Below are 12,237 nucleotides of genomic sequence, written 5' to 3'. Positions count from 1 at the left end.
TCATCGACCCACCAAATAGTAATAACCACGAGCGCTCCGAGGGAGCCTGCGTCCCTGCTTAGGCAAATATACGCAATAGCTGTCTAAAGCAATAATTTTTGTCGCTTTGCGTTCCGGCTCTCGAGAACAAAAGAACGAAGGAAGAATCGGAACAGCCACCCGAGGGAAGACGCGAAGCAACTAGATTTCTGCTCCGTCTGACGTAGGTATGTACCTGTGTATTTATGTTTGGATATTGCAAACACCTAGCTACTACAGAAATGTACGCGGATTAAATCAAGGAACGGTCAATGCTCGACTGACCTCAACAACAGTAAAAGTGACAAACGACTCGACTTCTTGTTCAAGTTGGCCGCGGAACTTGATTTCTCGATTCTGTTGCCCCACCACATAGCGGAACGTAGCTAATCTAGCCGAAGTTGATTAGCCTTCGATCCACTTACCGTGTGAAATGCATACCTGCGTACGAGGAAAATACCTGCTGGCTCCGATACCTTCCTAAAGAGGAAAATCCATCACTTTCCATACCATGCTAGGATAACAGGCTCGGAACGGTGCTCCGAGCTGTAGGAGAATAAAGATAAAGCCGTGATCGGGCGACAGCGGGACTAATTGTAAGAAGAATTGCAAATGGGAATGCAGGCTGATTGGTAGGGATTGGCTCGAAACGAGATCGAAATATCAACGCAAGCCTCTCAAACAGGAAACCTCGTTGCTATCTCTCGAGGAAACATTCGTGTTCTCCGAGTCAGGGGCGTATTTAGTCAAATCACTTGTCGACGGTCGTAGAATAAGGAAAACCACCTGTGGCATCGTCTATTTCATTGAGCAGTCAGAGAAATTATATTTCGCTGGTCCCTCTCGGCCACTGACTCGAGGCGGCGCGGCGCGGGCGTGGTGATATCGCTTCTTACGAATAAACGAAACCTACCCTAATTTTCGCGCCCTCGCCTTCGCCATCCAAATCCGGCGAAAGCGGCGCAGACCGCTCGCTCGACTTTTCTATTTTGGTTTTCAAATAAATATTTCCAACAAGGTCAAAGTTAGTCGATCTCGATCCCTCGTCAATCCGTTCCTGTGACCAGTCGTTTACATCGATCGATCGATCGGTATGCGACGTGTACTGCGCACTCGCTCTTACCTTTCGGATCGCATGATCCAAACCTTCGAGAGGACGTTGACCGGTTGTGTACCAAGAGTGTAGCAAGTGTACCGAATACTTACGCACTTGCAGTCGCGTGCATGATTATGTCTGTATCGTGTATCGTGCCCGCAGAAACGGAAAGGAACCGTGGCAACGATAGAAGAAGAGGAGCACGAGGAGCCACGATGAGCAAGCGGCGAGAGAAACGCACACGCCTGGACGGAAAGCAGAGATTTTCTGTTTCATCTACTCGTGGACACGTGTGTCCTTTATAATCCTGAAAAGAATGAAATCGGGACGGAGGAGCAGGAAGGAACGAAATCCGAAGCGAATAGGAAACGAAGACGCACGGTACGGTGTCTACTGTCTGGCTACGGCTACGCGGTATGCATATGCGGTACACCCGCACCGAAAGAACACCATCGATGCGTGCGTCGTCGCAGTCTCTCCGCGATCTTCGTCAGCTGAATACGAGCTCGTCCGTTATACTGTTAGCTTCTTAAACGCCTTAAAATCGTATGCTGAAAATCAACACCTTGCCGGTATCGCGCACAGCCTTCGGAAGGAAAGATCCCTTCGATCGAGCCAGTGCAACTGAGCCGTACCACTTGCCATCTTTTTCGCAATTATCAATTTCAAATGCCGCATCAGCTGTCCGAAAGGAAGGGAGAGAGAAACGAAACGAAACGAAACCGACAGATCTAATACCCTTGGGAATAATTTCACTTCCAAGGTACGAGCGATTCATCCTTTTGGAATTCAACGTGCATAATTGAATTCTATCGGAGAGAAATACACACCGACGTACGTATGTATGATGTGTGTCGAACGACCATGAGAGGCCAATCGTAATTACGTCACCGTGGCGACAGATATAGAATCACTGTCGCTCTCAGCGAAAATCATAATACATATATGTATGTATGCATGTATAATCACGGGTCATAGGCCTCATCTTCCTTCTCCACGTTTCATTGTACATGTACCGTCGCGTCATCTACCGTACTATCGGTTCCAATCGCAGCAATCATTTCAATTTAAACTTCGACACCAACCTCGATCCCAAATCGCATACCTTCTTAGGTACATTTTCCCCCTTTCCCTTTTTCGCAATTCACGCGAGTATAGTTGTCATCGTAAGAGAAACAAAGGGAACGGTGCGCGCAGAGACGCTGGGGATAATCGAGAAACAGAACAGTAACGGAATAACTAACAGCAGACGGATGGAAGGAGGCAAGGAGGAAAACGAGGTAGAAAACATTTTTCTTCTTTTTTTTCCATGTGTAACATGTTTACGTTAGATGTAAGAAGGAATGGGAAATCCTTCTTGCCACTGTATAATTCCAGGGACAATTAATTATATCCTATCGAACGGTTTGTTATTTAGATCTGATCCGATGTACCTACGAAGAATAAGGTTCGTTGACCGCATGATTGAACGAGCACATTGCATTAATCCTGATCGACGACGGAGTAACGCACAGATGGGAATATGTACCTGGATATTTAGGTGGGAATTACTCCGGGCACGCGATACTCGATAGTAAATACATAGTCTTTTTAAACTCGGAAGATGTAGGGCAAGGGGGGAGGGCAGGTCGGTCCAGAAACGTTGTACTCCGCACCACTCTACGGACCACACGTTGTCATACATATGTATAAGTATGTACCGTAGTCCGTAATGCGTGCAGCGCTCTGCGCCTTTGTCCTGTGTGACTGGAATTCTATGCTCCGCAGAAAAGAGATTCGAGGGACCGTTCCGAGGGCTCACCGAGCGCAGCGTTAAATAAAAAATGTTGGAATAAAGAGAAGCCGAGTGCCATAATTGTATGTATCTGGGTATTTGGGTAGTCTCTGTTTGGTAACCTTGGTTATAACCTCGTTTCGACGGTATGGCGCGCGCGTTTGACCGTTCAACCACGAATCACGAGCGAGATTTATGCAAACAGCCGAGGCTCGAACTTTGGGGCAGAACTTTTCTGATCTCCGAAATCGAAACCAGTGCTTTCGCGACGATTAACGGCCCCGCGCGCGCAGTCGCAGACGCACATTCCTATTCTCGCTTTCGAAATTCATTGCTTCGACTTTACGCAACGTTACTTGGACTCTTGGAGTCGCTCTTTCTTTCGTTACCGTTGCTAACGCCGCGCCGCGCCGCTTCCAATCACTTCGTCCATGTAAACTCGAATCTCAAAACTGCTTCGAATTCATCACTGCGTCGGCCGAGGCTTTTCTTAGGTACTCTTTCGGCGACACAGGCGGCAAGAATGGACAGAGACTAAAAACGCGAAAGTTGCAGGGTGGTAATGTACAAGTTTGTTTTTTAGAAGCTGTTTCGGGGCGCGTAAACCTACCGAATCCTACTGAACGCAAGGGTTACATAGAACGTTACGCGCGCCGTTAGCGCAGGTCAAGTTCTACGAGGTCACAGTGTTGTATACCAACGTCATTTAAATCTATATAAAGTATTAGTCAGCGCGTTAGTTTTCCAGATAGCAATAGTAAGCATCCCGAAGTCCTTCTTTTATGACCTTATCCGTACCCTATTACTCATCCTTGAACCTCGATCTCTATGCCTCATCCCTTAACGACCGTTAAACTCAGGACAACCCCCACTTTTTAGCTTACCGAAAACCGTACATATATATATTACACGCAATTCTTCCAGTAAGAAGCACTCGAGCACTTCAGTCCGAATAGTCTGGACACGAGAATCTAGTTCTGAATCTATAATCTAGTATTTATCTGTAATCGTCTTAGTTTCCGTTATTTGTATAAAGTTATTTAATAAAATAAAAGTAATACGAAAAATACGGAATACAACAGCAGCGATCTCTGGTGATTCGTTTGTCTCACAATCAGAGGAAGAGGGAAAGAAAGAAAAGAAAATAAGACAGAAGAAAAAGCGATTCGCAGCGACTTTGAAGAGTTGCCGTGGTGAAAATTATACAGTTTGGTTATGTCACCGTGTCACCACCAACGTCCCTTCGTACGTACGTACAAAACATGTATGTATAGCCCGGCCGAAAATTATCCGTATCCGCCCCGATCGTTTCACAATAGTAACGAAACGCACAGTGTTCAGTTGAGAGATCCTTCAGGACCACCCTCCTGCGAACCATCCCAGTGACATATATGTATGTACGTAGGTCGAGTAGCTAATTACTGTATGTAACTCGTATCTACTCTTATATAGTCACTGGTGTTTGATTCTCGGTGAAAAGTGGACGGCTAATGTCGAATTGTCAGAAATGGAAGCCCACGGCTTGCGGCTGCGCCAACGGCTGCTGTAGCGGGCAAGCCACTAGCTGCTATCAAGCCAACGACAACGGCGACTCCGAAATCATCTGTCCGGCCAGGTCCCCTCGACCAATTTGTATCGTGCCTCCAATTCGTCAGAAACCCCAATGGAAGCCTTGCTGCATTCGGAAGTACAATTACCCGTGCACCGTTCACGCGAGGCCTCGAAAATTTATACGCTTCAACAATTTCGACTTGGCCTCACAGAATTGAACGTACTGCTCACTTGCTGCTCCCCACTACTTCGATTCATTTCTTCTTTCAATCGTTTAGTCACACGCAAATGCAAGCATGATCGCTATCACCATTCAAGACATTTTAATAGCCTTGGAAACATTTTTACGCGTTGCGCTAACGCTCGACAGCCGTAGAATATTGTTGTTCGTTCAGTTTCATTAATGACGCGTTGATGAGCCGAGACCATGCTGATCATGAGATGAATAAACAACTAAACCCCGCCCAACGTTCGTGATGTGAAAACGACCACATCGTGATCGGGATAATGAAACTTTTAAGAAACATAGAATGTGGTTTGTTCGCCACATTGGCCCGGTTAGCACTTCCGTCCATCGCGCACATCTCGTTAATGTCGTAATACGTGATACGTGCGTAGGGTAAATCCGGGAGACGCGGTCGGGTTGGAGGCTTATACTATACGCAAAAGTCTGTTAAGGTTCAAAATTAACTCTCTAGGAAACAACTGTTTCGAACAACTCTCCGGCCCGACCGCGTCTCCCGGACTTATCCTATGTACGTTTAACGATTGTGTCGCAGTTTTGTCTTTGTGAAAATTATCGCCAGAAGCATCGAGTTTAATCGACACGCGATACGTTTCCTCTTTCGTACCGACACGGCTGCGTGCGGTGCACCCGACTGATAACGCACAGCTGACGAATTAGTAGTAACGCTGTATGGATCATCATAATTGATTGCTGTTTCGATAGTGTTTGGTGGCGAGGCCAATTGCATCCGATAAATTCGCAATTGCTTCGAAAATTGGACATTTTGTAACGGATCCAGACACGGTGACCTGACCTTTTTCGACTACCTTTCACAACGTTCTGCCCGCCTCTTTCTCTTTCGTTTCTTCTGCTGCGTTTCTGGCGCGCAGGACCTTGGCTCAGGCTGCGACGCTGTCCGAACCGTCACAGGACAAACAGGACAAACAGATCCATTCCACTCCTCACCAAAATTACGGATATTCTGATGTTTCGGAAACAGGAATCGTCAAATGATTGCCAACTTACGATTAGTCCGCACGATGATACGGACAGTTTCGGGAAATATCATACATCCTATTAATCCTACTAATGTAATAAATGCGAGAGTGTGTCTGGATGTTTGTTACTCAATCACGTCGCAACTACGCAATGGATCTTTCTAAAATGTTGTCTATACGTAATCTAAGACCAGGAATAACTTATAGGATACTTTTTAACCGACTTCAAAAAGGGGGTGGTTATAGATTCGACGCGTATGTATTTTTTTTAATATGTTTGTCCCCGCATAGCACCTCAACATATGGACCAATTTTGATCTGAGTCGTAGATTAAATAAGGGAACAAATTATTTTTCACGTTTTACTGCATTTTTATTTTTTGGAGTCGGTTTTCATTTTTTAATTTTTTTTTATTTATCCCGATTTTTTTAACCGATCTGGACCAAATTTTGTATAATCACTCTCTAGAACCCTGCAGAAAATATAGGCTACCATGAAATCTGGGCATCCCATCCCCCTCACCCTCGTTTCACCCTCTAGACACTCCGTGATAATCGAATGTTTTATCCGGGCAACGCAGGGTACTTTAAGCTAGTATATGTATAATTATAGTATACATACTACATGTATACCAATGTATATGTAGAACCAATGCCAGACGATGCTCTCCAGCCAACCTCGACAAACCACTTTCCCTTTCCCCGGCCGTACATATTTTCAAACTAACTTATGTAGATATATAACTTTCGGGCACATAGCACCCGATAATTACGCCCTCTGCAGTTCAAGTTGTTTGGATCAATTCAGGGAAACCTCGGATCAGAGAAGAGGAGGATATGAAATCGGATACCGATCAGATTTTGTATATTTCCAACCTTTCAGCTTTTGTTCGTTTTGGACATTCCTAGTTTCTATCAATACCCCTACTTGACAGATGAAAATACCTGAAAAGATCATATTCTTTCCGCCTCTGTCCTACCTAGGCACGCGACAAAAGAGACGTAAGCCTACATCCGGCATTGTGTGCATTGTAATAATCATGTACTCGTATGTACATACAACGCAACTCTCTCATCCACTTAGCTCGGCTCACCGCGCCGCGTCATATCCATTTGCCTTCTACTATCAAGAATTTTACCAAAAATCTAACCAGCCGTCCTGGGTCTAGAATCTAGTAGAGAGTTCGCTTTCACGCCCGGCAGGCTTTTACGTCATTAACCCAGCGAATTCGACTCGAAACTGCTATTTCGGAAATATAAGTTAAACCTGTTCGTGGGCTATTGCGAGATTTGCTTGTACATACATAAGTAGGTACCTATTTAGCTTGAAACATGTAACGCTTTCGTTTGCCGCACGTAATATGAATACAAGAAGAACGAAAATAATTTCTATACGCGTACGTAACCTTGACCGGCCACAATCATGCTTAACCCAAAAAAAAAACAGGTGGCCAAAAAAAATAGCCACCCTTTCAACTCGGTGCGGCTTCAACTGTGTACATACATAAGTAACTGAATTACACGAAACTGCTGTGTTGCAGCAACGAGCACGCGAATCTGGTCGATTAAAGTGCCGAGTAATGACGATTTCCTCGATCAATGATAAGACACTTTGCGCACATCTCTATTATCCACATAGGTATTACTACGTAGATATACTACTTTGCGTAAACGCACTTATGTAACGCATTACGACTACTCTGCGGTCCACACAATACCTATCCAATCACGACTCACGGTTACCGCCGTTACCGGTAATCAACACGGCAGTCGATTACTAACACACAGTTAGAACGCGAGTGGTAGAAGGTGAACATACCTGCAATGTGAGCGTCAGCTCGCGTCAAGACGTCTGGCGCCTCCGTATCGAACGGCTGGACCCCGCGCCACGGCGTATGGCCGTACCCCGTCATCCACCCCCGTATTCGTAGAGGCGCGGGCAGGCGGCCAAATATAAAACATAAAAGATCGCCTGGTTGCCTTACATTTTTACACCAGCCTCCGACGCATCGCGACTTTATTCTACGCGGAATAAAACAACACCTTCCAGTGTTTTCGAATGTTCGATCTGCATTGGTAATAGGCGTGTATATAGTTATGTACATACATAGATACTATAGGATCGAGATTCTTGCTTCTTTCCATAATGCATCCTTCATGCTCCTCAGTTTTCTTTTCTCGTGCACACGCGCCAACGATTCGATTTCATCTCGGCCAAGGTTATTCTGCGTTAATCTTCAAAACTACACGTTGCCTGCTCTGATCTGAAGAGCCAGTAGCAGAAGCGTTACTGTCGGCGTTAACGCGTCTAAGCACAACCGGATATCACTTATCACAGCCCTACCGATCCGCATTATCATCGCATAAATCTGAGAGCACAGTTCCACGCGATAGCTCTCATCGCTGGCCAGTACCACCTATACGCGTCGCTAGAGAATGTTAGAGCACGGCAAGAAGAAGGAAAATAAGAGAAACTACAATGCCCCGTTTAATTTTCAAGTCCGTTCTCAGATAAGACCGAAAGCGGAGCTGTTACACTCTCAAGGCCGTGCAGGCTTTATTCATAAATCAGTTCTCACTTTCGTTCATTCACGTTCAATGGTATACATATAATGCCTCTATCGTAACGGTCGTAAATGACGACCACGACCACGGTGACAATGATAGCAGACAGTCCCGCTACTATTTCACATCCACTTAGTATCGACTATCGGCGAACACCGGCACCGATGCTGATATTGCTGATGCGAATTTTGGCGCTCGCGATGCTACACCTACGACCGATTGCGTAAGACGTTAAAGTTAGCACGCGCGGGCTGGGTCTCACTTTCAGCGTGTCAAGGACATCGGCGACAGACCCCGTCGGCCTAATTCCGCAAAATCGTTACCAACACGAACGGACATTAAGTCTCATCGACGGCTGGATACCCCACCCTCCAAACTCATCCCCCTATTTGCGCCGCCGCGCTGCAACCCACGGGAGGTAGGTGCGTTATTATGTAGCATTTACGTATCATTTCTCTTTGACTATCCATTACCCTCCATCTTCGACCGTTAAGCAACGGCTCAGGATGCACGACAACCAAATTAATCGAATAATCTAGCTATGAGTAATTGAAGACACCGAGCGGGGAGGGTTGGATGTTTGCAACGCAGTCTGAAGAGGAGCTGATTTTCTTGGCTCTGAGGAAAGTACGGGATGATAGACGCGTTGTCCTTGACACGCGAACACGCTGTCGTCGCTGTCGTGCCGGGCACTCGAAAAAAATTTTATTCTTGGAGCGCCGAAAGTGAAACACAGGCTATTTAGAGGCAACCCGACTGCAAACTTGATTGCATCAAAGATGTAGGTATATTGGACATTGGCCGGGGGAAGCACAAACGATTGTCCACAGCCGTCAAGATCACGCGTCCACCAGTCCACGGGTACACGACTCGCGAATCATAGAGTTCGACGACCTGCTTGCTCGAGTTCTCTCGTGTACACGCTTGAAAAGCCTCTATCGCTGTCGCATCGAATCTTCTTGTGAATAACGTGTTTCTTCATCGAGTCTACCTACGTGTCGCGCGATCCAATGCCAAAATCGTTTCAAAACCATTTGTTCGCGTGTCGTAAGCCGCGTCACTTTTCCATCTTGAATTCCACGCACGGTATTCTCGCGTGAGAGTCGATTTTCTTCCTTTTACTCGTTAATTATATTTATAAATGTGCGCATACCGTACTAAAAAACTGGCGACAGAATTTTAAGTAGGCAGTGCAGGTAGAGTAAGCATTTTCTCACTTGTCGTCAACGAAAACCAACAGTTCTGTCCTGATCTACCGATCAATCGCGATCACGGTTGCGCCAACTAACGATAAGCAGATTTCAATTTCATTTCCCATTCAACGGCGATAGGACGTCGTGATCCACATAGTCTGGCATATCGAGGAGACGCCATCGAGGATTCCCACACCAAGTGAATCGAGTCAACCAAGTACTACGCGCATAATTGTGTAGTAGAAATCTAATGTCCGAAAGACAAATCCGGATTGCAAGAAACGAAGAGAGAAGCGAACCGAAAGATACAAATCGGTATTTGGTGCAACTCGTTTCTCTGTCTTCACGATCAGGTTTACCGACAAGACAGACGCTTACTAGCCGTGTCGCTGACACTGGCATTGGCCTACTCTCTCCGGTCGGTGTGGTTCGTTCTCCTGGCTTACCTTCGTAGTCTCGCTTTCTTTCGTATCTTTTAGTCTTATCGCCACTCGGACGCTCTCTCCTCTGTTCTCATGCTCGCGAGAAACGTGGACACTTGAATCGAAACTGAAATTCCTACGATACCACGAGTACGCATAAGTAGTTACCTACGTAGCAGGGCTGGCACAGTAAGAAAAATCAATGAATTAAAGCAAGACAACGGTAGAAGGGCCTGGGGCGGAGATGAGAAAATGCTGAACTACTAATACCTACAATAATTCGTAAGAAATGAGTAGGAATACATACTTGGTTACCCGCAACAACGTACATCTATGTACCTACTATCTACGCGTAATACCCAACCTCTAAAAAAAGATTATGAATCGATCGATGCCGAGCGAGCTGTCTGATGAGAAAGGGAAGACAGAGGCAAGGCAAAGAGGAGATGATTGCGAAGCAACGATAAGACACGAAGCCTCGGTTTTCGGAGTGACCTAATTTTAAGCGGGAAAAGTTGCCCGTTTCGTGTTCGCTCGTTCGGTCGCAAGCACGCGCAGCCAATTGACAACTGACAAATGGGCAAACAAGCTCGCGAGCTTGTACAGCTTCGAAGCGCGCGGAAACGGAATCGCAATTTTTATTTGCTGACGGTGATATACTTAAGTAAGCACCACAACAATTTACCCTTTTCCTCGTTTAATAAAGGTAACCCTCCCTCGAAAATAGGTACTTAGGTACATGTATCTATGTTACGAGGAGGTCGAAAAGCGTAGGCAACTAATGCAACTACGTATGATTTGTTGAACCTTCTTATTAGCACGGAATCACAGTTTCTTTCGTGGCATGCCAGTATCTTCATTCCATGCCGACCAAAGCTCCAAAACGATCGAAGAGACCAAAGTGCGGTGCAACGACCGGCCATCAAGTAGGTCGGTTGTGGGCGCACGCAATCGTCGCAACAATTTTGAAAAACTGTCGTTCTACTTATACAAGAAAGCACTTTCACGGTCGCTAACCCCAAGTCGACGATCCAAATCGTGTGGGCATACTACTTTCCGTCTACTTACAATTAGCTACTTGCACCACGATAGGCGCGTATCGCTCTGTGATTTGTAGGTATGTAATTATGTATGTAGCTGCTTTGGTTCAAATAGCCTTGGTAATCATCTCTCACACAATTCGCTTCGCCTGCAAAGTTTTTCATCCATGTACCTATGTAGTTTGAATCACGTGGTAGTGATAGATCTACATACATACTTTGCACTGCATACATCCTGGCCAAGCCCGATCACGTTTTCCATTATGCAGCACTTGGCATTGTCTGCCCCATCGATCGTTTCGCTTTTACATTTATTCTGCTACGCAAAAAATGCTTACCCTGAAAGTTGCCCTACTGTCTCCTCGATAGTAATAGAAACGAACCTAGTTGCCCGATTAGAGTAGGACATCGAACAGTAGCTACTAGGTATGTACATCCACGATAGTACCAGCGATCACGCGGAAATACTAATCATCTATTGTGATACATTTCTTCAAAGCTACCGATCCACCCCGTCACCTTTAACTCTTCTACGGAGGTCACTGTTTATCGTGATGCAGAGCAAAGAAATTCTGATGACTTGTTGATAAGAAAAAAAAATACAAATGACTCTGCCGCTTTCTTCTTTCTAGGCCTAGGCCGTCTCTCGTTTTATCGCCGCCTCTTCCGAATCGAATAGAGTCAAATCGAATTACATGGTTAACTGTGAGGAGCAAATCGTCCAATCGCATTGCGAACTTATGAAAATGCAAACCGTTTCCCGAGTAACCTTGGCGAACAAGTAGGTCACCGAGGCTGTCGGCGATAGTTTTCCCGCTCACAGGTTGTCAGTGACGAACCTACACCGATATGGTGAATTTGCGGTTCATGGCAAACAGAATCAGCTGGGTCATAAGACTAGACTCGACTCGACACAACTCGGACGTCCATTCCCTTCCTTTCCTGGCCCTTCGATTTCCTCCTCTTTTCCCTTCTCATCATATCCGATCCGAACGCGACGCACCACGTACCATGCGAACCACCATGATAAAATACTGGGCAGTTTCGCATTTACCACGGCTATGGGTACATACATATGCATACACGCACGCGTATACACGTGCGCTCGTTGTGGCTGGAAGGCGATTGGAATTTTAATCGAAGAGGACATGTGTGCATGTGTATGTGCCAAAAGAAGAATAATATTCTCGAACAATGTTAACGGCTGTGCGCAAAAGGAGTAGGGGATGAAGCTGGTTGAGGCAGGGAGGTAGTGACGTTTAAGGAGAGTAAAATGAGAGAGGAGGAAACAGGAGAAACGGAGAAGGAAGAGAAGGGAAGAGAAGCCACGAGTGCGGGTGCGCGGCTGCCACTGC

At 45.9% G+C, this 12,237-nt stretch overlaps 1 long non-coding RNA gene across 1 annotated transcript; it reads left to right on the top strand.

Moving 5' to 3' along the window:
- Positions 1–2,246: 2,246 nt before the first annotated feature.
- On the top strand, positions 2,247–3,219 carry LOC143374654 (uncharacterized). Its single transcript, XR_013086726.1, has 3 exons — positions 2,247–2,394; positions 2,532–2,806; positions 2,882–3,219. It is a non-coding gene; the product is annotated as an uncharacterized LOC143374654 (long non-coding RNA).
- Positions 3,220–12,237: the final 9,018 nt, after the last annotated feature.

Source organism: Andrena cerasifolii, chromosome 11 (genome assembly GCF_050908995.1).
Source record: "Andrena cerasifolii isolate SP2316 chromosome 11, iyAndCera1_principal, whole genome shotgun sequence".
NCBI classification, from domain to species: domain Eukaryota; kingdom Metazoa; phylum Arthropoda; class Insecta; order Hymenoptera; family Andrenidae; genus Andrena; species Andrena cerasifolii.
The sequence above is the reverse complement of the archived record's forward strand: the minus strand, read 5'-3'. Positions and strand labels throughout refer to the sequence as shown.